The sequence below is a fragment of the Aptenodytes forsteri genome, unplaced genomic scaffold, assembly GCF_000699145.1.
Source record: "Aptenodytes forsteri isolate BGI_AS27 unplaced genomic scaffold, ASM69914v1 Scaffold292, whole genome shotgun sequence".
Classification (NCBI taxonomy): domain Eukaryota; kingdom Metazoa; phylum Chordata; class Aves; order Sphenisciformes; family Spheniscidae; genus Aptenodytes; species Aptenodytes forsteri.
Window position 1 is genome coordinate 1,430,464 of NW_008795435.1, and position 22,493 is coordinate 1,452,956.

At 37.4% G+C, this 22,493-nt stretch overlaps 1 protein-coding gene across 1 annotated transcript in view; it reads right to left on the reverse strand.

Annotated features, from left to right (window-relative positions):
- The window catches only part of DGKB (diacylglycerol kinase beta), a 331,298-nt gene that overhangs the window by 175,007 nt on the left and 133,798 nt on the right, over nt 1–22,493 (reverse strand). The window lies entirely within an intron of this gene.

Sequence of the window (22,493 nt, forward strand, 5' to 3'; positions counted from 1 at the left end):
TGAAGAAAGCCAGGAATGAATTTCAGGAGGCAGACTAGGGGCTGGCTTGAACTTGAACCCCTCCCGCATGACACAAAACTGGCTTGAGGTGGTTCAGTCCCAGTCTACAAAAATATCCCCAGTAACCAGGCAGCTGCCCACACAATTTTATTCTCTCATGCCTAATTTTATTCTCAGCTCTCTGGTGTCTGCAAAAATGGGGTCTGCAAGGTACAGATACATCAAATGGGGGGAATCACAGCCATAGCAAATTCGCTGAGCGGTACAGATGAAACTGATGTGAGCTACATGTGAAGCAGATAGCATGGGACAGCGGGGAGGGGAGCAGACCCCTCGCTCACGCTGGCAGGGCTACCGACACAGATGTACCTACTGAGAGTCAAAAGCAGAACAAGCAAAAGTACCTTGGACTCAACTCACAGCCAAGTGCACTCTACAGGACAGTATTTTCTTTTCTTCTCTGGGGGATGGAAAACACAGTTTCATAAACCAAACCAACAAAACACCCTAACTGGATAAAGGAAAAAAAACCCCAAACCCAAACAAACCTTCCTATCCCACACTGGCAAGTGATACACAGCTTTCCTCAGTGAAACAAAATTTCTAGTCCTTGAGCTATGGAAAACTAGAACTGTAGAGAGAGCACAGCCAAAATAATCACAGGTAAAATCATACAGGAATGTTTCTCAGTAACTCAGTGTACAAGGGACTTTGAGGGAAAGGCAAGTTTAAAATCCCTTTTGTGCTGTTACTCAGCTTTTTCTTTGCTCTGTGGGGGTAGTCAGCACTAAAACTCATTGCTTAAAGAATACTTGCAGGTCAATTTTAGATTTAAACTAACAATTCCTAAAGAAAAATATAAATGCTTTTTAAATCATCGTTCTTATTTTGATCTTCTGGTGTAAAGTTCCTATCACACACTGCCCCTGGAAACTAGGCAGCACTCAGTTACTAACACACAATTACACAAGTCAAATTCAGCAGTTCAGAATCCCTGATCACAGATCAGAAGTACTTCTAATACAAGGTTTCAATATGAGTTAAACAATTCTCTAAAAAACAACTGTCTTCAGTTTATTAACCATTATTAGTGTCACCCTGATACACAGTCATTTTCTCATTGACATCATCATATCTGCTGCCGTGGTTTCCAAATGGCAAGGGTTTAGCTGCTAATGACAGAACCATAAAGTCTGCAGGTATATGTTATTCCAAACATCTCTAAAATAGTTAGAAAAACCCTGAGCAAAGCAGTTTGACATGGACACTCTGAGTCCCCAGGCTGCTGAACCATCATTGCATAGGGATTAATTCTAAAAGATTAGTTCTATTTGGTTAGAAACGGTGTGAACACAGAACGCAGTATTACTTGCCCTATAAAAATACTGCCTTCTGCGGCCGAAAATACTGTGATTGCCTCCATGGAAGTTCTTCCTATTGCCCTGTGCCAGGACACTGTTATTTATTGTTTGTATTACCAGAGCATTTAAGAATTGTTGTCATGATTCCCAGTGCAAAGAAGAGCTATACAAACACAGAATAAAAGGTCAGTTCTTGTCATGCCTGTCCAGAATTGGACGCATGAAAAGCTTTATCTGAAACATCATTTCCTTTGAATTTACTAGTCCTGGTTAAATATGGCATTTGAAATTTATTTACGTCACAGTTCACACTAAATACTAAATAAGCTTAAATGTGAAAACAAATGTATTCTAGCAAAAAAGGAGCAAGTTCTTGATTTTAAAATTCAGAAGTCATTACAAGAGTGGAATATAGCAATAATTAACAATAAAACACATTTCAAGAATGTTTGCAGTATTAAAGATCTTTCCTAACTGCTGTACCATCTTGTCTGGCTTAGGAAAGATAAGGAAACTAGTCCACTCCTAATCCCCGTGAACGACTAAGCCTTGAGGGGTTTACTGGTTACATTTACCTTCTTTATTCCTTTGTTTAAGGGTCACTCGCCCATTTTCCTCTCAGTCTGGCTTATGTTACTATTCAATGTAGATGTGTCAAGAAAGGTATCTTCCACTTCCATCCTTTGACTCAGACTATTTCTTCTGACTTAAATAACATTTCAGCTCACCACAATATTTTCAAGAGTGCTACAAGTCACAGAGCACAGGTCTACCATAGATGTATAAATCATGGACTGTAAGAAGTTATCACTACTAATGCATCTTCTCAAATTCACAATCTTTAGTTTATCTTCATATCTTCATAGAGACCAGAGACAGCTTATTAATCACAGAGCTCCAAACTTGGCATTTAGAGTGCTCTCACCCTTCCCTCACAGCACTTGTCAGTTTTGGGCTCTTGCCATCACCACTATACTATAGAAAATCAGTAAATCAGAATTCATTATAAGATTCAATCAGTTTTCCAAGTGCTTAATTTACCCAAGAAGAATTTCATGGCCTCTAAAATTATTTTCATAATCCTTTTTAGCCCATGTTTCACTTTCTACATATTGTGTAACAAAATACAACCTTTTGAAACAAACCTAGAGATTTAGCTCAGACACATAAGGTGTTCCCCAACCCTGCCAATAAAATACAAAACTTCTAATTTTACACCTGAATCCTTTAGTAAAATTTATTTTCAGTGTATTATGTGAGATCAGCTGTGATTATCCGTGTTCCTTTTCAGCATGGATCACTCCAAAAGACAACTGAAAATACACTTGCACTTTTATAAGCTGTACGAGTATTTCTTCATATTTTATAACCTTGATTTTTATATTATTTCCTTTATATCAGCAAGTACATCCCACGATCAGAGTATATCACATGCAGATTCACTCAGCTGTTTTTCAATGCACTCAACAAATAAACAAACTCTTATTTAAAACAAGAAGAATTGTATTGTGTTTGATAGCTGTCTTTTTAACTTTTTTCCTAATAGCTAACACCAGCCAGTTCTACACTGATGTGAACCAGTGAGGCATCAGTTCTGCACTTCGATAATTATTCTTTTCCACTTCACAATTGCTATGCATGTCCTTACTGTTAAAGTTCAGATTGGTGTCGAGCCACTGTACATAACACAGTCAAATCAGAAAAACATGGAGATTTCTTGATCATTTTGGCTCGGTGTTGCTGCCTGCCAGCATCAGTAGCTACAGAAATCCACTAAGGTTAGCCTGAAATGTTAAACATATATACATTTCTATATATATATGGCCAAGTCATATGAGCTTTAATGCATATGGCTAGGCCATTTTTTCCCATTGTTTGAATCTCCTGAGGTTATGGGAACTAACCTGACAGAGTGTTTAAAAGCAGCTCATGTCAGTCAATCAGTTTATCTCAAGAGACAGCTGTGAAACTTGATTTGGATTCAACAAATATTGTATGCCATGTGGATAGATGCCTAAAAATCAGCTAGAATAGGCTACTTAATTAAAGCCATATGTTCCCATCAGTTACGCACCGCACACGGAAGCAGCTGGTCACAAGTTATACAACTTACATGCAAAGTGCTAGTAAACCCTTTATGTGGGAAATTAATGTCTAGATGGCATACTGACAGTGCTGTTTGGTACCCTTCGATACTTGGATGTACTCCATCCAGGTTCAATGCTGTATTGTACATAGATGCTTGCAAAAATATTGTTTATATCTCGATCAAGTGCAAAAGGGGAACAGTAAGTCTCAGAATTTTTTGTAATGCAGTATAGATCATTCACAAAATAACATTAAAATAGCACCAACAATTAGCATTACCTGCAGTAGTTTTATCAGTAGTCAGTCTGACGACCAGAGTAGCTGGAATTTGAACACGATTCTTTAAGGATTCCATGGGACCATGTGTTTTTATCGGACCTATGAAATCAGTAAGACCTTGATCACGTGCTTAAAAACTTCACAGTCAGATCCCAGTATCCAGAAAAAAACGCTGGGGGCTAACTACTTATTAGTTGGTAGTGACTGCTAATTAGTTAATGCTATAATTACTATTGGCAGATACTTGCCAATGGTAATGAAAAAAAAGTAGACTATAGGTTTACTTGCAGTGAGGCTCTTTGTAATTCAGTCAGTATATAAAGATGTCTTATGTCAGTGCAAATTTAAAAGCACAGTTAAAAACACTTCGGCCAGGTAAAGGGACAAGCTTTTAGTTCATTAGAAAGTCTGGGTGGAAAAAAGTTCCCCTGTTTTTTCTAGGAAATATTGACTTTATCTGGCTGACTTTGTGAGAGCTAAATATAAGCACTATAAGCACACCACAGAAAACAGAACTGTGCTAATATGTTTTTTGGGTTTGTTTTCCCTTTTAACAAACAAAATATATACAGTCTGGTTCAAACAAAAAATTATTGTGAAAACCCTTAAAAAACCCAAGCAAGTTCTGTATGATCCTCGAAGGAATGTGTTTGCAAGCAATAGCTTATACAGAACCTAAGACAACAGTCCATAGGCAAGGTTCGTGATGAAATTATAAGGCATCTTACCCTTTGTGGCATAAAAGTGCCAATTTCCAGAGAGGTTGCAGCTTGACCCAAACTTGAGAAAACAAACCCTGGTTCTCCCTTCCATCAAGCTTTTGGGCCACGCACATTCAAGGGTGGTAATGACTGGATGTCCTGGTTTCGGCTGGGATAGAGTTAATTTTCTTCCTAGTAGCTGGTACAGTGCTGTGTTTTGGATTTAGCATGTGAATAATGTGAGAAAACACTGATGTTTTAGTTGTTGCTAAGCAGTGTTTATACTAAGTCAAGGACTTTTCAGCTTCCCATGCCCTGCCAGCGAGAAGCTGGGAGGGGGCACAGCCAGGACAGCTGACCCAAACGGGCCAAAGGGACATTCCATACCATGTGACATCATGCTCAGTACATAAACTGGGGGGAGTTGGCCCGGGGGACAGCGATCACTGCTCGGGGACTGACTAGGCGTCAGTCAGCAGGTGGTGAGCGGTTGCATCAGTTGTTTCTTTGTTTGTTTGTTTTTTCCCCTGGGTTTTTGTGTCTCTCTCTGTCCATCTCTCTCTATCCCCTCCCCCCCTTGTTTTACTTTCCATCACAATTTATTATTATTATTATTACTATTATAATAATATTATTTTGAGTATTAAACTGTTCTTATCTCAACCCACGAGTTTTCTTACTTCTGCTCTTGAGATTCTCTCCCCCATCCTGCAGGGGGGTAGGTGAGCGAGCAGCTGTGTGGTGCTTAGTTGCCAACTGGGGTTAAACCACAACACTGGACAAAGCAGAACATAAGGTTTCAACCAACTGGCTAGAAAAGCAATAAGGAGAGGAACGTATTAACTCTCTCCTCTATCTGATGGGGCCATAAGCTTAAAATATTCCAGTCCTTTAGCCTACAGATGCTATAAATAATAATGCATAATAACGCTATCCTCGGCAAGTGTGATAATGATGTTATGTATTTATCTAGGAGAAGACAAACTTTCATTCCTGTTCTAAAACAGGACAAACTAATGTACAATTTTATCATCAGCTTTTACACATAACAAGACTGTGCCTTCATAGTCAAATGTTTGTGATATTAAATTTGCTGAATACCACTAAGGTTAAGATATGCACTGCTCTGGGCACAGCACTGGGAATAAAAGGGCTATAGCCCTATTAACCATTTCACTAAATTTGTACTGACATAAGACATCTTTATATACTGACTAAATTACAAAGAGCCTCACTGCAAGTAAAACTACAGTCTACTTTTTTTTCATTGCGATTACCATGCATTTTGCATCCATTTGAGACACTAGCTACCAGTTTGACCTTGGAGTCTTGTAGCTGTTACAGTACTTCAACTAACAATACCAATTTTTGCTTCTGCTACTGAGAGCTAAATCAGGAATGGAAGTGCAATAAAACTTTCCCAAAGATAAGAATCCTAAATCCACTGGGCGTTTCTAACTGGTTAGCTGTTCAGTATATATGTGTGCATATATCCAAGTCAGCAGAAAATGCAGATTTTTGCAGCCATCCAGGGGGATTTTATATTCCATCCACAAGGAGTAAATGTCTACATATTTTCAAGAAGAATATAGGGCCCAGTATGCAATCTTCTAGCTTGACCTGACCAGCCAAGCTATGTAATACATCCTGCAGCTAGAAATTCCTCAGCAGCACTTTCGTAAGTGTTTGCATTCTGCATTTGAAATTTTATGCAAATTAATGACAGGCAGGGGCTTCCAGAAGGTCACCTCTCGGGGGATTATCAATTGCCCAGTCTGCTTCTATCACCCAAATACAAGAAATCTGTGTTATCTTACATGTGTTTTACATTTAGAAACCTTATTTTTTTAGTCTAACTTGAAAAAACATCTTTAACTGCAAGGCTTAGTTGTTCTTGGCAGCTGACCATAAATTATCAGAACAAGGCAATCAATAAATATACATGTTAAAACTCAATGACTGTATGCATCAAAACAGTCATTGGAATATTTATACTCTGTGAAACAAGGGAATTATAGAAGCTGTCACTCTTCTTGACAGAAAAAGACACCATACATGCTGTTTAACTTCAAATACAGTTAAAGAGAAATGGTACACAAAACGACACAGCTCCACACAGTTTAAGCAGTGAGCCAAGGGTGAGGAAGACCTTATAATTATTCTATGCTGCTTTTCAACTGAATTTCACATATGTACGTGCTCTTTTTCTGCAGCATTTTCAATTATTCTTTTTCTCTGAACTAAAAAATTATTCTTGCTATTAACCCCACTTCTAAATTGTCCTATGAATCAATTGAACCTTTTAAATTCAGCAGTCTTTAAATAGCTCCAGTGAAGCCCCACATGGCACCTATCAACTCCAATCACTTTTTGAGGAGATTTCAAACAGAAAAGGGAGTGAAGTCTGAAGACATTGGCTGAGATGATCTGATCAAGGACGACATTTAAAGAATGGAATGTTTTTTAATTAAAGTATTTGCTTTGACATTACTTTGGGAACATTATGAACCATCCCATGAAGAAATATGTAATAGGGTTCAAATCAAGTAAGCCAGATTTTTAAACATCAAACCACCATATATTTTAGCTTTGCAAGAAATGGGAAATTTGCCTACTAGTTTCCACACATTTTCTTTTACATAAAAAATTCCTTCTCGTGATTACTGGCAGACAAAATAGAAACTCACGGTATTACATATGAAGAAAAGGTTGCTTAATAAGTACTGTAGTCATTGTGACGCCATCATCATAATATTGTATCTTATTTTATACTATGATACACTTAAGTCTTATTATTATACTTACTGCAATATTTTTCAACTCTGTTGCTTTCAAAAGATTATGCCTCCTTTGAGTTGTATATCTACCCTGCCATTTGAAATTTATTTTGCTATACATGTGCAGCAGTATAGCAGTATGTACGCTGGAGCGGCAAACGACCGTAGGCAGACAGAGGAACTGAGAAGCCAGAGGAGCTCCAGCAGGCTAGAACGGGAAGGACTAGCCCCGGCTGCCCCAGCAGCAGCCCACCTCTGTGCTGCTGCTTCCCATCCTTCTTTCCTTTGGAAGGGGAATTCCTGGTGTAATTGAAGTATGTGGGAAAGGTCCCACTAACTAAGGATTCACCGGTTACTCAGAGTTCATTATGATTTCCTGCCTAAATAGGAAATAACATTCAACACTGCCATTCCTAAATAAATAAATAACATTTCTTCCTGAGCTATATATTATTTTCCCAGAAATGGTACTGTCTTGAATTGAAAGCCGAAGTGATGAAAGTAAGCAGATTGTCTCCCTGATTAATTTGCTTCATTTTTAAGTTTCAGTGACTCATGTCCAACCTTGATTTGTCTCATTTCAGCTTACATTTTGAGGATCTTTGCTATCTCAACAGACTGCTGACTACCAGATATTTTCTTCCCATTAAGGTACATTTAGACTGATCAAGTTGTCTCTTCACTGTCTTTTGCAATAAAGCTCTTAAACCTTCTGAACCACTCTCGTCACACTTTTCTGAACTTCCTTGAATCTTTCAACATCCTTTTTGAAATATGGATGCCACAGCTGGACAAATTTACCAAGTCTGCATCCAGAGCATGCTATGTTTACTCAGTGTTCCCCTCAGAAGAAATCCAAGGATCACATTTGCCTTCCTAGCAACAACTTATATTCAAGTGATTACTGAACATGGCCAATTAGTGCTTCAGGGTTGCTGCTTTGGGGTACGCAGTCTTCTAACTGTAATTCCCATGCTTCATTTCTAGTGTTAAAACAGACAACGCTTAATATTGGCTGATAAGAATAGCTATTACCGCCCAAGAAATGGGAAGAGGGGAAAGACTAAGGTTGATCCAGATAACATACTTGTTAATTAATTTATTCCTTGAGATTTGCCCTTGCAATTTCCAATATTTGGTATCTGAGAAGCCCTGCTAACCTTTCCGACAGGCTGAAGTGTACACTAATTAATGATAGTGAACTTAATCACTAGTGCCCTAGTATTGAGTTAATCACAGTGTTGCACAATGAGACAGAGTTCATCTGAAAACATTTTTTGTATTCTGAAATTTTGTATTTTGCAGGCTGTTCATCTAAAAAAAAATTCAGAGGTATTCCAGAATTGCCTGGTCCAGAGATTAGAGTACTGGAACAAAAAGAAAACGTGTGGGACTCTGTGTTCTCATGAGAAAGAATGGGAAAAGGGATACTAAGGGTTTACAGATGTGAAATGTGCTGATTTATCTAAATTAATTTAGACAAAATTGATGCACTCATTTGTGTGGTTGCTTTTAAAGTGGTTAAAGAGTGGTCAAAATTGATTTAGTTTAATTGGGTTAAGCTAAAACTGTTTTAGCCACTTTTAAACTGCTTCAATGTCCACACAAAGCAGTTGAACCTACTTAGCTAAATGGAATTAGAAACTGATTGTGTTAAGCAGGAACAATTCCTGTCACACAGAAGTGACAGATAAGTGACAGAGTTAAAAAGAGAGAGTGGTGAAGATGAGGTAATAATAAATGGGCATTATAGGATAAATGAATGAACCATGAAGAGGGGAAAAGAGTGAAGGGCTGAATACAAATGAAGATAGGATAGATATATGGATAAAATAGAAAAGAAAGCCGAACACACAGTGGGGAAACAAGAGCGGCTTGGTTTTAAACTTCCTACAGAACAAACAAGAACAGAAGTAGTAAAGACAAAATAAGGATTTTATAAATCATGCTTCCAAGAACAACCATCTATGTCTTGGTCTGGCAAAGCTGCTATTGATTTTTGCCTGAGTAGAGACTGAGCCTCTAATTTGGCTCTAAGAGTGGAAATTTGTTCATTCTTGCCATGTACCATCTCAATGAACTATTGTAAGAAAACATGCTTATTATGATCTTTCGCTAAGATGCCAGGTGGTAGCACTTAAAACCTCTTGCTATGGGAGTAGAAAGGGGATTTATTTTCATTATTCATGAGAGCCATTTTTAAGGGATAACTAGTAACATGAATGTAGTTGCGAATCAAGTGGCATCAAGTGTACTTACTTCTGGGGTTACAAAATGAAACGAGGTAAGGTAGTTACTTAAATTTTTGACAATTGCTTATGAAATGCAGGTATACTGTGGCAACAAAAGTTACAAGAACCCAAACTGATTAGCCCCCTAATTTTTTTTGTTTTGTTTGTATATACACACGTTGGTGCCATATGGGCAAAACTGATATCTAATGTTGTGCACACAAGATTAAGTGCTGCTTTGCATTGTGAGCTTCATTTTAAAATCTCATCTGACAATTTAGAAATATTGATCCTCCTGATTATTTGCTGTTCATGTCATTTTCTGGCATGGACATTTTTTCTCCCCTAAAATTTGGGGGGGGAGAAAAGAAAAAAACCAAAACCAATCAACCAACCCACCCCACCACCACCACCACCATGAAAAGAGTCTGGCAGTGGTAGCATGAAATTTTCAGAATTAAATGTTAAAATTAGATGAATCTGACTAGACTGAAGTGGCTCAGAGCTTTTCAGAAGTCCCGAAAAGGAAAGTTTCCTCTTGAGACATTGGTAGCCTCTCTCATTCAAACAGATAAAGCTAGATCGAGTAACAAGAAGTCTGAAAATAGGGTTTCGAAAATACAACCACAACCCGTTTACTATCTCTTCATTTTATCTCCAAAAGCTGTCTAGCCTAGAAATTGAAAAATCCCAAATACGATATTCCTTCTTGCCTCATAAAGAAATATTTTAATGAGTTTATTTTCTTTAGATTTTGAAGACATTGTGAGAGTAGAAGGATTATATGGCTATATATTATACAACAAAGTAAATAAATTTTTAGGTCAAAATTTATAACTGTAAGGCATTTTTTTCAAATATCTGGACTTGGGATAACTTAACTAAAGAAAGAACTGGATTAAACCGTATGTTTAAGCTATAAACACAGAGAAAAAAGATGTAATGAAGAAGAAAAGTCAGTGATGCTGTGACTGTGCAACCCTAAGCAATCTCTGACCTGATCTGGTATGCGCACACAGAACAGTATTACATGGAGAAGGCTGCTCTGATTCGGGGCTCATGCTCAGACAGCATGATGTATATCTTTACCCATGTAATGGAAAATCCACAGCACAGATTACTTGCAGATGATCAAAAGTACAAGAATAACATCACTGTTTTATCTGTACTTAATAGTACAAATTCAAAGCATGCAAAGAAAGTTATGGCAGAAAAAAAATTTTATTCCACACATGGGGAGTGGACTTAAGAGCTCAAGATGAAAGTACTCTGGAGGCAGCGTTCCCTTCTAGATAAAAATTGTCTAAAACTCAACAGATCTGATTCTGTTCCCAGTTCTACCCATGGCTTCCTGAACGGCCTCTTAAAAGTCACCTTAGCTATGAATAAAACAGAGATAATGAAATCTGCCTCTTTTCCAAGTGCTCTGAGGTTGGGAATTTGCTGAAAAGTACTAGTAAGTGCTATCGTCTGTAGTGTCTAGAAGCTAACAGGCAAGTGACCTCATCATTTTCCCTCTCTGCCACTGGTGTCAAAATGCTTATAACTGGACTCAGGCTTCAATATTGTCACAGGTTCAGATCACCAAGGATGTTAATTTGGTGTCTATGCTCTATCCCTAAAAACAGCTTAAGTAACAGGGATTCTACCAGTCAAACTTTATTCTCTGTTGAAGCAGAGATGAAACAGCAGTTCATACGTCTTTCCTCCTTTTCTCTTCAAGTAGTGAAGAAATTAATGCACTGTGCTGATTTTTTAATATGTTTTTGCCCTCTGAAGCCACTACAGAACGTAAGAGACTGTAATTTCAACTAGTAAACCAAACCATTTCCTAACAAAAAAATATTAGTAAAAACAAAGGTCTGAAACAGGAATTTTAAGGATCTGTCTACTTGTCTGCACATTTCTTTGGTAGCTAACAAACAGCTTACATAAATTTTGCCTTTTTTTTTTTAAACTAACACCTGTTTTTTTTTTTTTTTTTGGGAAGGGGAGACACCAAAAACTCAAACATTAAGGAGATCATATGTCTAACAAAGGAGAAAATTTCAATATCTTTTTCCATGCGTTTTGTCTGGGTGATGGATTAAGTTACATTGCAAGATTCAGCTTCAAACATTAACTCACACAATTAGCCAGACATAATTAGACAGTCAAGTGAGAGAGTATTAGTCGTCATTCACTGAGCTTTTTCATCTTATGACCTGTACAGATTTCCATAAGGTGAAGGCCAAAATGGACTACAGCATTTTTATTTGACTAGCATTTATGAATTCATGTATCATTATAAAAATATTACCTTTGATTGAGATCTCATTAAAGGTCTCTCTGTCTCATATCAAAATGTCAATAACATTCCTAAGAAGAGAAATGTCATTTAACTAAGGCTGTGCTTATTAATCTAATAACTTCAAAAATGATAATAGAAAATTACTTTTTTCTCATTAGACCCCCATTGTTTAGTTTTTTCCCTGCAAAAAATGCTGAACTTTCTTCAGAGATATTTTGCAATGAAAGCAGAAAATAGTCAGTATTTGAACTGATAGTTATCTTCCTGAACTGAAGAACTATCAAAGAACCCTCCTGCCACCATGTTTCTTTTCAGCTTAACACAGCATTTTTTCCAGACATTAGCAGAGCCTTTCCTCCTCTCAGTCTCGTAATATACTCAGTGTAAAAGTGACAGAACAAAAGAAATAGGATCACCATAGCAAAACTCTCACTGAAATCAAGAGAGGCAAGTAGAAACCCAGAGTCCAAAGACAAATTATTCTTAGTATTACCCAAGTTCTACCCAGGCATCAATGCTTATGGCTGGGTACATTCACTTCCCTGAAGATTCTTCAACCACTGCTGTTTGGGAAGCAGGGATGCTTCCTTCCCTGTAACCCTAAGCAGAAGTGAACGTGGTTGGATATTTCAGGTAGGTGATGTATCAGTCGGATGTGTCAGGTGACAGACAACCTTTTCAAACAGGGAAACATGTCAATGAACATCTGACATCATCCCCTTGGCATGGAGTTTGCCTAAGATGGAAGAATGGCAAAAGGAGTTCTCTTAGTCACCAACTATAGGATTTTACAGATGCAAAGCAGCAGATCTTTTTCCTGCTACTCTCTAAGGGGATCAGAATGCTGCAACAATCTAGACAAGCTCTGTAGGGGTCAGAATTGAGTTCCCGGGCTGTGTGTTTTACTGAATTTTTTTCCCTTTGGCCAAGATTGGCAAAGCTGGATCTATATAATCTGTTGTATCTTGCTATTCCCAAATACTAGTTGTTTAAAAGTCCATAGAATCCCAATTTGCATCTGCTTCTCCAGACACCAGGACTTCTGCTATTTATTTCCTTTAGCGTTCTGGATTACCTGAATTGTTTGAGTGCCAAGGATACACCTAAGAAAGAAGTAATGCAGTAACATGCAGTACATATGGATTAATTACTTTTTAAATGTGGGACAAATGTGGCAAAGAATTTTTAGGGTAACAGCTCTAGACAGCAACTGTAAACGGCTAATACCAGGATCAGCTCTGAAGTGACTGGTGCCAATTCTGATGCTTAGTTACTCGTATCATGAGTTATAAAGTATAACATTAGGAGTTATAGAGTACAGGGAAAATGAAAACATGAAAAGCCAGAGCAGAAAAGTAAGAGGAGCTTATGTGAATGCCCTAGACAATCCAACAGCTGAGGAGCTCTTCCTTCATCACCATAGGGACCGAAATGGCTGCATGAACAGTCTTTCCACTGCGGCAGTACTGCATGTAATGCCAAGGACAGCCCTCTAGGCAGGAACCTCATTACCAGGATGGTACCACAGCCTGCCACGGAAAGGGTGCCCTGCCTGCATTACATGGTTATTGAAGAGTGTGTACGTGGCTTGGTGGTGCTAAACTAAGGAGCAGGTGCAAGTGGGTGCATAGTCGACCATAGTGCACTGTGTAGTATGTGTCGATGTACTTGCATGGTTCTTGATGGGAGCATCCTCTGTGGTGAGACTGCCTAGCAGGATGCACTGGGAAGCACTGGCTGAAATGTGTGGCCCTATGAGTTTTACTCTGGTGTGCCGCATCAGCCCATCCAGCCTTGGTGACACCACCAGTAGTTATATAAAATGACAGCATAAGGGCAACAATTTCGACCCATTCTTTGGCATATTATAAGCCTAAGTACTCTTGGGATTGTCACAGAAACAAAGAATATGCTATGTTCTACTCTCAGAACTCCAGTTTAAATGGAGAAACTGTAAAATCACAAATAGTGAATAGAGAGTTCCCTGGCTATGTGTCTGTAGAGGCTCTTTAGTACAAATTGTTCCAGTAAGGACATGGAATAACTTATGTTCAGTAATTTGCCTCTAGTTCCACCTGGTTCGGATGGTAACATAAGACTAAGTGTTTCTTGGCTAAATCCACCCACTTTCAGTTTAGTTAAATCATGTTCCTTTTGGGACTTTGCCATAAAAACGTAGAAAACATGCAGATCTGGAGATATAAAGAATATTTTTGTACCACTGGGATCTCAATTAAGCTATCAACTCTCTAGATACGTAAATAATGCTAAATGGCAGACAGCTCTAGGTCTCCGAGATTTTTAGATATTTTCCCTATAATACTTCCCCCCTGTATAACATACACCATAAAATCAATAATGCACATAATTTAAATGGCTGATACACCATTGTTATTTTTATACATTTTGTAACACGAACTCTTCTCAGATATATACAAGTCTCTCAGAACTAAAATTTTCTTCCTAAATAGTGTTTGATGGATTTTTTTAAAGAATAATGTCTCTGCTATCTGGGCTCAAGACTGAGCACAGACATGTATTATATATATGACTGTATGGCAGATGCCGAAACAAAAGTTCTCCGTACCGGTTTAACATCTAATTCACAGATCAGATTTCTCTTTTAAAGAGAATCACATCTGCAGAGGTGTCCACTTTAAATCTCAGAATTCTATGTTTGTTTATTTCTCCTATTTATCCCTGTGTCTGTGGCCAGAATGCCTTTTTTACTCTTTTTTGATTTATCTTTCTCCCTCATAGCATCGAGAACACAACACCTATGACTACCTAACACGTGCTGAAAAAGCATCATACCATATTCATCATGCACCCAAAGGATCAATACCTCAAATGAATTTGCTAGTTTTAACAGCAATTTTGAACGTAGTCAACAGGTGGACTGTTCTTCTAAACTAAGCCAGAGAAAGGCAGAGAAAAATTTTCCAATGGCTATCACACTGTTCATTTTCTAACCACTAAGTAATTCTAAGCAATGAATTCATTTAAGAATTTGTTTCTAAAATGTATATAATTAAATATCTATGAATTTCATTTGATACAAAATGCATATAAAATGGATCTCCCTCTTTGTTACCTGTAATAGATTGGTTTTTATACTGTGTTCTCAGAAATAACTGTACTTCATGTCCTCAATGGGCACTTGAGTCAGCATGATCATGATTTCTTTGGTCACTCAGCTACAGACAGGCAGTCTGAAAAGACTCAGTAGGGCTCTGGTAGACCTGTGAAAGTAAAGTTCTGAGACAGGATTCTTAATGGCACGGGGAAAAAGGTAAATGATGTTGTCAGGGAGAAGTTGGTAAAGTAACTCATTTACATAAACTTGTTTACACATATCAGGATTAACCCTCACATGAAAACAGAACGATTACAATTTAAATCTGAGCTATTTTTCACATAGTTTTACATGGGTACAGAGAGACACATGTTTTGCAGCTTAGCCAGGTTAAGGTATCAGTGTGCACGCAGCCCACCTTATGTTGTGTACAGCTTCGTAAACTCCTTTTCCAGATGCAATTTACCTCCATTGCTAGCCTCACGTGTCTTCAAAATCTCTGCTTTTTCTCTCCAAGTCATTTTCTCAGTACTCTAAGCTTCGTCCTACTTCAAGCTCATCATGAGTCTTATGACCAACCTTAAAGCTTATTCACCTTACTCTTGACTTCAATATAAAGTATTGTTGGCTTCTATCTTTCCTCAATACATTCCTGTCATCACTAACAAGCAGAAATAAGAAGACGAGGACTAAAATTTCAATTTCATTTGGATACAGATGCTTCTCAGTCCATGTGCAAAAAAGCCACAACATATTTTCCTGATAGCCTTGACATTTCTTTAAGAACAACTAAGAATAACAGCATTAACGAAATGAACATGCATCACAATTATATTATGATAATATGAATGAAATACTATAATGAACTCTTAATCATTACTTAGTATATTACAAATTTCATATGGAGAAAATAATAACTTACATATATAATGAATAATATTGTACTAGGACTAATATAGTTGCAAGTTAATTACACACTGTGTAGCTTATTTAGTTGCATTTAGCTAAGGAGCTGTTCCGAGCTCATTGCAGATTAATTATGTCTTTAGGCATATACTCTCATTTATAACTGTCGCTTGCGACAGTAGCTGTTGGCTAGGCTGCTTTGTAGACCCTTCTTTTATGAAAACAAATGTAAACACATCCCCACCCAAAACAACAAAACAAACAAAAACCCCCAGCAAAATCTCTGAACATACAAGACTCAAAATCTGTACTAGCTAAGGTAAGCAAAGACAAAACACTAGAGGACTGCAGGTTTCATTTTACTGCACTTCTGCCGACAAAATATCCTTTATAGTATCTGCTTAGTAAAGTTATAATGCCTTATTGCATTTTACTTAATATAACTAGCCTTCTCAATCGTGAAATTTAACATACATCTTCTCAATTCCATAAATTGTTCTATTTTCTAAATCCCTTATAAATTAAAGAGAAGGATTTAGTTAACTGCCAAAGACTCTCCCAATGATTCTTCTTAAAGTTTTTACTGACTATAGGAAACAAGTCACTTTCTAGCCTTTGATTTCACACCAGAAGAATAATTTTACATGACAGAAATGGGTAATAAGTGATAGCAAGTGCAGGAGCTACTCATAAATCTAAAACAAGGGAGTCTTTCTTTGTTCAAGGTATGCAGCATTGTTCTAACCTCATCATGAAATGTTAAATGGAAGAGAGTCTCGGATACCTAAAATGCCAAAAGAAAAAAAAAAAAAAATCTATGTGGGAAACTAGGAGGGGAAGAAGGAAGGTGAAAGTTAGACACACTACACTCCTATATGACTTTTTCAGGTTTATTGCAAAACTGTTGGAGCAGCCATGAAATTTTAAAGCAAATCTCTCAGTCATCCCCACTTGCTGTGATTCTGTTTGAAGTGAAGACTGGTGCATCTCAGCCAGATACCTTTGGACAGAAACACATTTAGTGTGGCCGGTGTGCTCCTCCCATAATATGGGGGGGCGACACACAGGTCAAACCGATGACCAGTCTTTTAGGTCACTTTAGGACAAGCATGAGCCTGGACAGTTCATCGCAGGGGAACAGACTATATCAGTTTGAATTAAGACTCCCAAACTGCATGTTTTGTAGACAGAAGGGACTCAGCATCAGTTGCTACATTCCTACTGAGCCAAACTACTTGATAATGTAAATATAGCCCACAGAACTGTATTTTCACTGAACCTGACAAAAACCTACAGTGAGTTCAGCACAGTCCTCAGCATTCTCGCTGCACTATAAGGGAAATGACACACACAATTCTCAATCTATCTATATGATATACATACATATTTTCAGGAAGTTCCAGCACAGACTGGCATACATTCACATTTTAGCGTTACAATTAAAATAAATAAATAACCAAACAAACAGTAGGAATAATCTAAATTATTTGAATTTCTTTATACATAAAACACAAGAAATGGTACCTCGGGAAACTATCATTTTTTGTAGTAGTAAGATTCATTAAGTAGTAGAGTAAGCTACGAATCTTTGGTTCTCTGCATGAATGTACGTTACATGTTGCATGCAGTACAGTGCAGGTCTCTTGCTAGGGTACCCTGATACACCTTATGAATGGTAAGAGGTTATGACGGCAAGAGGGATTTACAAGGTAAACTAAATCCACAGTGGTAGAAGGAAACTAGCTAGCAGGAAACACCAACAGCAGTGTTGCACTGTAGATATTACCAGCTCTAAGGCTTAGTATTTCTAGCTACGGATTTCACATTCTCCATGTCCAGGGAAATATCATCGCACAGCAGCGAGGGGAAACCTTCAGAGAGGCTCCTACTGCTCCTTATCTATGAATTATTCTACAGATCCAGCTTTCCATGGCATGTGGTATGTGTTTGTGGCTTTCTGCCGTATGAAAAAAATAACCACCTGCAAGAAAAAAACCCTGCATCACCCCTATTTGCCACATATTATGTCCAAAATTTCTGCAGAAGCTTTTCAATAGCAACAAAAGCTGAAAAGAGTAAAGATGGTTCAACCATGCAAACAGCAAAAGCCTGTAAGAATAACTAATTTGCAAAAGATAGCAATGTTTGGAAATTAAACAAGATAACTACAGATTGAACTACCAATAACTTCTGAATAAGATAGTATTTCAAATCTGGGATTGAAGCTGTTCTGAACACACTCCTTCTGAAAGAGAGCAGAATTCTCTCCACAGATAGAGCAAGCACTTCCACAGATTTGGCTACAAGACTGAGGCTATGATATACCCAATATCAATATGGATCTTTTAAAATTATATTTACATTCACACATAGATGAATTGTTCATTCTCTTAACCCTTTTTGCAGAAAAAAGAGTCATGTGGATTACAGAGTAATAATATTGTTTATTATGAAATGTTCTTTCTCTCACTGGCACAGAAATAATGCAATATATCACCGCATTCCATTAGCACATTCAAAGTGATGATGAGGATTCACAAAATCACTTAAGCATGTGCTTACATTCATATTAGTTCAGCAAACCAATAAACATGATTTTTAGTTATGTATACCCACAAATCTCACTCGAATAATTAACTAGAATTCCGGGCATTTGGTGTAAGCAACGTGCATTTGTCCAGTCATATTAACGAAACTGCAGAAAATGGTTAAAAAGTTAACCAAAAGTTTAACTGCCTCGCTAGATCAGGAAAGTTTAAACACATACTCAAACGTCACATTGAATTAGTGTTAAGATGTGTGTGTATGTATTTAAATTCTGCATTGAATCAGGGCCTAAATAGCAAATGTCCTTAGGATTTTTTCCTATGGAAAGAAAAAATTCCCTCTAACCACCATGAACAGCAAAATGCTATGAGGCTTTGAAATTTCAAAATACGTGGCTACCGCAAAACTAAAATTCATTCCCTTTTGTAAATTATATATACCATAATAAACTCCTGTTTTGTAGAAATAAATATTTCCTAAAATAACATAGATGAAATAAAAGATGATGGGATCACATTGTCAGTTAGAGGAACAACCCTACTTAGACTCTGGTATTTGTGACTAAAAATTCTGATAGCCAAAGTTTCTATTGATGCTAATGAAATGTTCTTTCATGAGAAAAGCCAAAAATATGGCTTCTATGTAAGATTTTTCTTACAGTTTTTTTTTTTGCAGTTTTGCAAAAAAAAAAAGAATTAAGGAGATGCAATGGAAGTGGAGGTTGACGACTTAGAGTATAGTGATGGGGAAGCAGACCCATAACAAGTTCAAATTTATGATTATGAGAATTAAGCAGTCATATTTTTCCCCACTGGCAGAATAAGAGGCTCTTAGTGACTGGTTAAGGCTGAAGGATATTAAATCACGACCATGCAAATATCTATTTGATAGTGCATTTGGATAGTAACATATTAGGTGTCATAAAAGTACACTTGTCTTTGTCGTAGACCTTTACTACTTTGTGATAATAATTTTGCAGAGAACACATCCTGATTGTAGTATTACTGACTAGTATTAAAGAAGTTTCCCCTTGTCGTGGTTTAACCCCAGCCAGCAACTAAGCCCCACACAGCCGCTCGCTCACTCCCCAGACAAACGCCATCACTCTGAATGTCCTCCCCCCTTCCTTCTTCTTCCCCCAGCTTTATATGCTGATCATGACATCATATGGTGTGGAATATCCCTTTGGTCAGTTGGGGTCAGCTGTCCCAGCTGTGTCCCCTCCCAACTTCTTGTGCACCCCCAGCCTACTCGCTGGTGGGGTGGGGTGAGAAGCAGAAAAGGCCTTGACGCTGTGTCAGCACTGCTCAGCAATAACTGAAACATCCCTGTGTTATCAACACTGTTTTCAGCACAAATCCAAAACATAGCCCCGTACTAGCTACTATGAAGAAAATTAACTCTATCCCAGCCAAAACCAGCACATCCCTCTACTTGATAACTGATTTTTTTTTTTTTTTTTAAACCAGCATATAATACTGACTTGTTCCTCAAAGAACTTACAGAACATTTCCAGGCACATTCAGATATCTTTATTGCCTTAACTAAATACACTTGCAAAAAATATTGTTGTTGTAGATCATCCAAGTGAGAATATCACCATATTGCTATCAAATCGATTACCACATGTTGTAAAAACTGAATGAAAGACTGAGGTGTTCTACTTGCATAAGTTCTGTTTTGGCATTAAAATTCTCTACTGATGTTAGAAAAGAAGCCATTCATAAGTGGTGGAAGTTTCCGAATTGCCATGTACAAGTTAATCAAATGGACAAAAACAACAGACAGAACAGGAATCTGGGTATCACAGTTCTCTTCCAGGTTACTGTCTTAATTACTGTCCTAGAGCATTCCACTCCTATGCGTTTGCACATGTATTCAAAGTTTCAGCTGAAGGGACGTTGGAGGATTCTTATTTAAATCCTGTCTCAGTAAGTAGACAGATAAGATGTTTTCCACATCTTAAGATTCTTGTGCAAATGAAATGGTCCGAGTAAGATTAGCCATAGCTTTAAGCTTCCTAAGGAGCTTGATTCTGTTGACAATGACTTTTTAGGGTATGTATGAAGAAAAGCACCAATAGCAAAGATCCCAAGTAGGCTCAAACATAAAGCATGCACTCAGCTGATCAGCCTAGACAAGGGACAAGCAATTCTGGATCTACAAAGAATGTAAGCCTCTAAGGGACTCTGCTGTTACACTAAGAGACAGCAGCACCCCTTGCAGTCCTTCTGTCCAGACCATTAGGCAATACACCTAAGTGTGAACAGAGAGAATATGTATGTTCTCTACATATATAACAGCTACATAACTTGGTCAAAAATATGAGTTAGTTTAAAATTTGAATGGAATCTGGCCCAAGAGGAACAAAATTGAGATGAAAATCAGAGAGTTACCTAATCATTCATACAGAACACTTCTAGTTAAACATAAGGATACACAATGGTTGTTAGTACAATCTTAACAGCTGCTATCTGTAAATACCGATCATACTATAGCATTTGGTTTACTCTTACACCTTGAATACTGTACTGACACCAATGAGAACTGCTTTCATTTAGAATGGTATCTACTGTTTTAACATAGGGAAGGTTGCACTGCACCACACTTTAGCTAGTATAATTTGCCTTAAAATCTATCTGGGTAATATTTCTTTCTATACAAACTTGTACTAAAAGACAATGCAGATCTTTGAAAGTTCAGTTTCTTATGCTCCAACACTCTTAATTACAGAGCTGCAAGGGGCTTACTAGCATATGCTCTGTAATACCCTATGCAGTTAGAAAAATTCAAATGATAGTTAAACAGTTCTGTTAATAGTTTCTCTCTTATTAACACCAGATAAATCTATGATTTATTTAAAAGGTAAAAAAAGGGAAAGAAAACAAAGGAAGAAAATGTTTATGGTTAAAGATTTTCACTACTGATTCATGCTGACCTAATTTTGGCTCCATACAGGCTAAACTCTAAACTAATTCAGTGGTAGAACAGTAAATTCAAAATTATGCCTGCTTCTGGAAAACCTACTTTAGGAGTCTCATCTTAACAGCAATGCAAACCTATTCATAATTTCTTTCAGCATTATTACCCACAAAATGGAAAACAATACAAAGTGCTGTAAGCAACTATAAAGGAAGTCAATAGGAAATAGATGAATTGTTTGGTTTAAATATTTTTAGCCTTTTTGAGGTCAGTCATTACCTGAGTACAATTAATTTTTTTTTTTAATATTTTCAAATTGTTTGAATAATAAATGTAAAAAAATCAGGGTCTAGCAAAGCTGACTGCTGCAGAATGATGCTTGGTACCCAGCTGACTACCTTTATGCCTTTGGTTTGGCCTACAGCTGTTTGCTCCCGTCAAGGATGTTACCATGAGCCTCTGAAGTACTCACCTATCTTTAGGAATCAGAATTGTTCATTGTAAGATATCAAATAACAATGAGATTTTTTTAAAGGACTCCGGTATAATTTTTGCCTAATTTCTCTGGGGGGTTTTGTTTGGTTTTTGTTTGGTTTTTTTTAATCTTCAATGAATGTGTGGCAGTTACAGCACTGCTAGTACTGCCAGACTTAGAAAATTAGGACATTTTGGCCAATTTTCCAGGAACTTTTTTTCACTAATCCAAGTGGAAGTGAGTTACAAAAAAGGATTTAAAAAAGAGTATGAGTACATTTCCTATCCTTTATAATCATATCAGTGAATGGACTTTGCCTAGCTCATATTATTTCTGAGCTTTTATTCAACTAATTCAAACCCTAAACCTCCATAGTGATTTTGCCTACACAACTCTGCCTCCATCCTGCATGTCCATGGCTTGTTCCTAGAACTCCTGTGGTCCTCCTACCACTCCTAAGTATTTGAAGAAAGCCCAGGTAGAGAGAGACACTGAGTCATTTCTCCTGAGTATCCACCTTGAAAAGAAAGCACAGCAAGCCTAAGTAGCAGAGGTTTCTTGCTCTCTCTCCCATCTTTCCTATCCGTAAGTATGTAAATGGCTTCTCCCCCCTTCCACGTGCTCTTTTCAACCAAGCATTTAGTGAAAGTCAAGGTTTCTAATGTTTAATCACAACTGAACATTTAATGAGGCATTCTTTGAGAAAGCTTTTATCGAAATACCCATTTTGTCTCACTTTGAGACAATCATTTAAGAAACACTAAAAACAAGCATTGTAACTTCCCTACATATTTAACATTCTTTAATAACTTGCCCATAAAAGGTGCATAGCCTTGACAG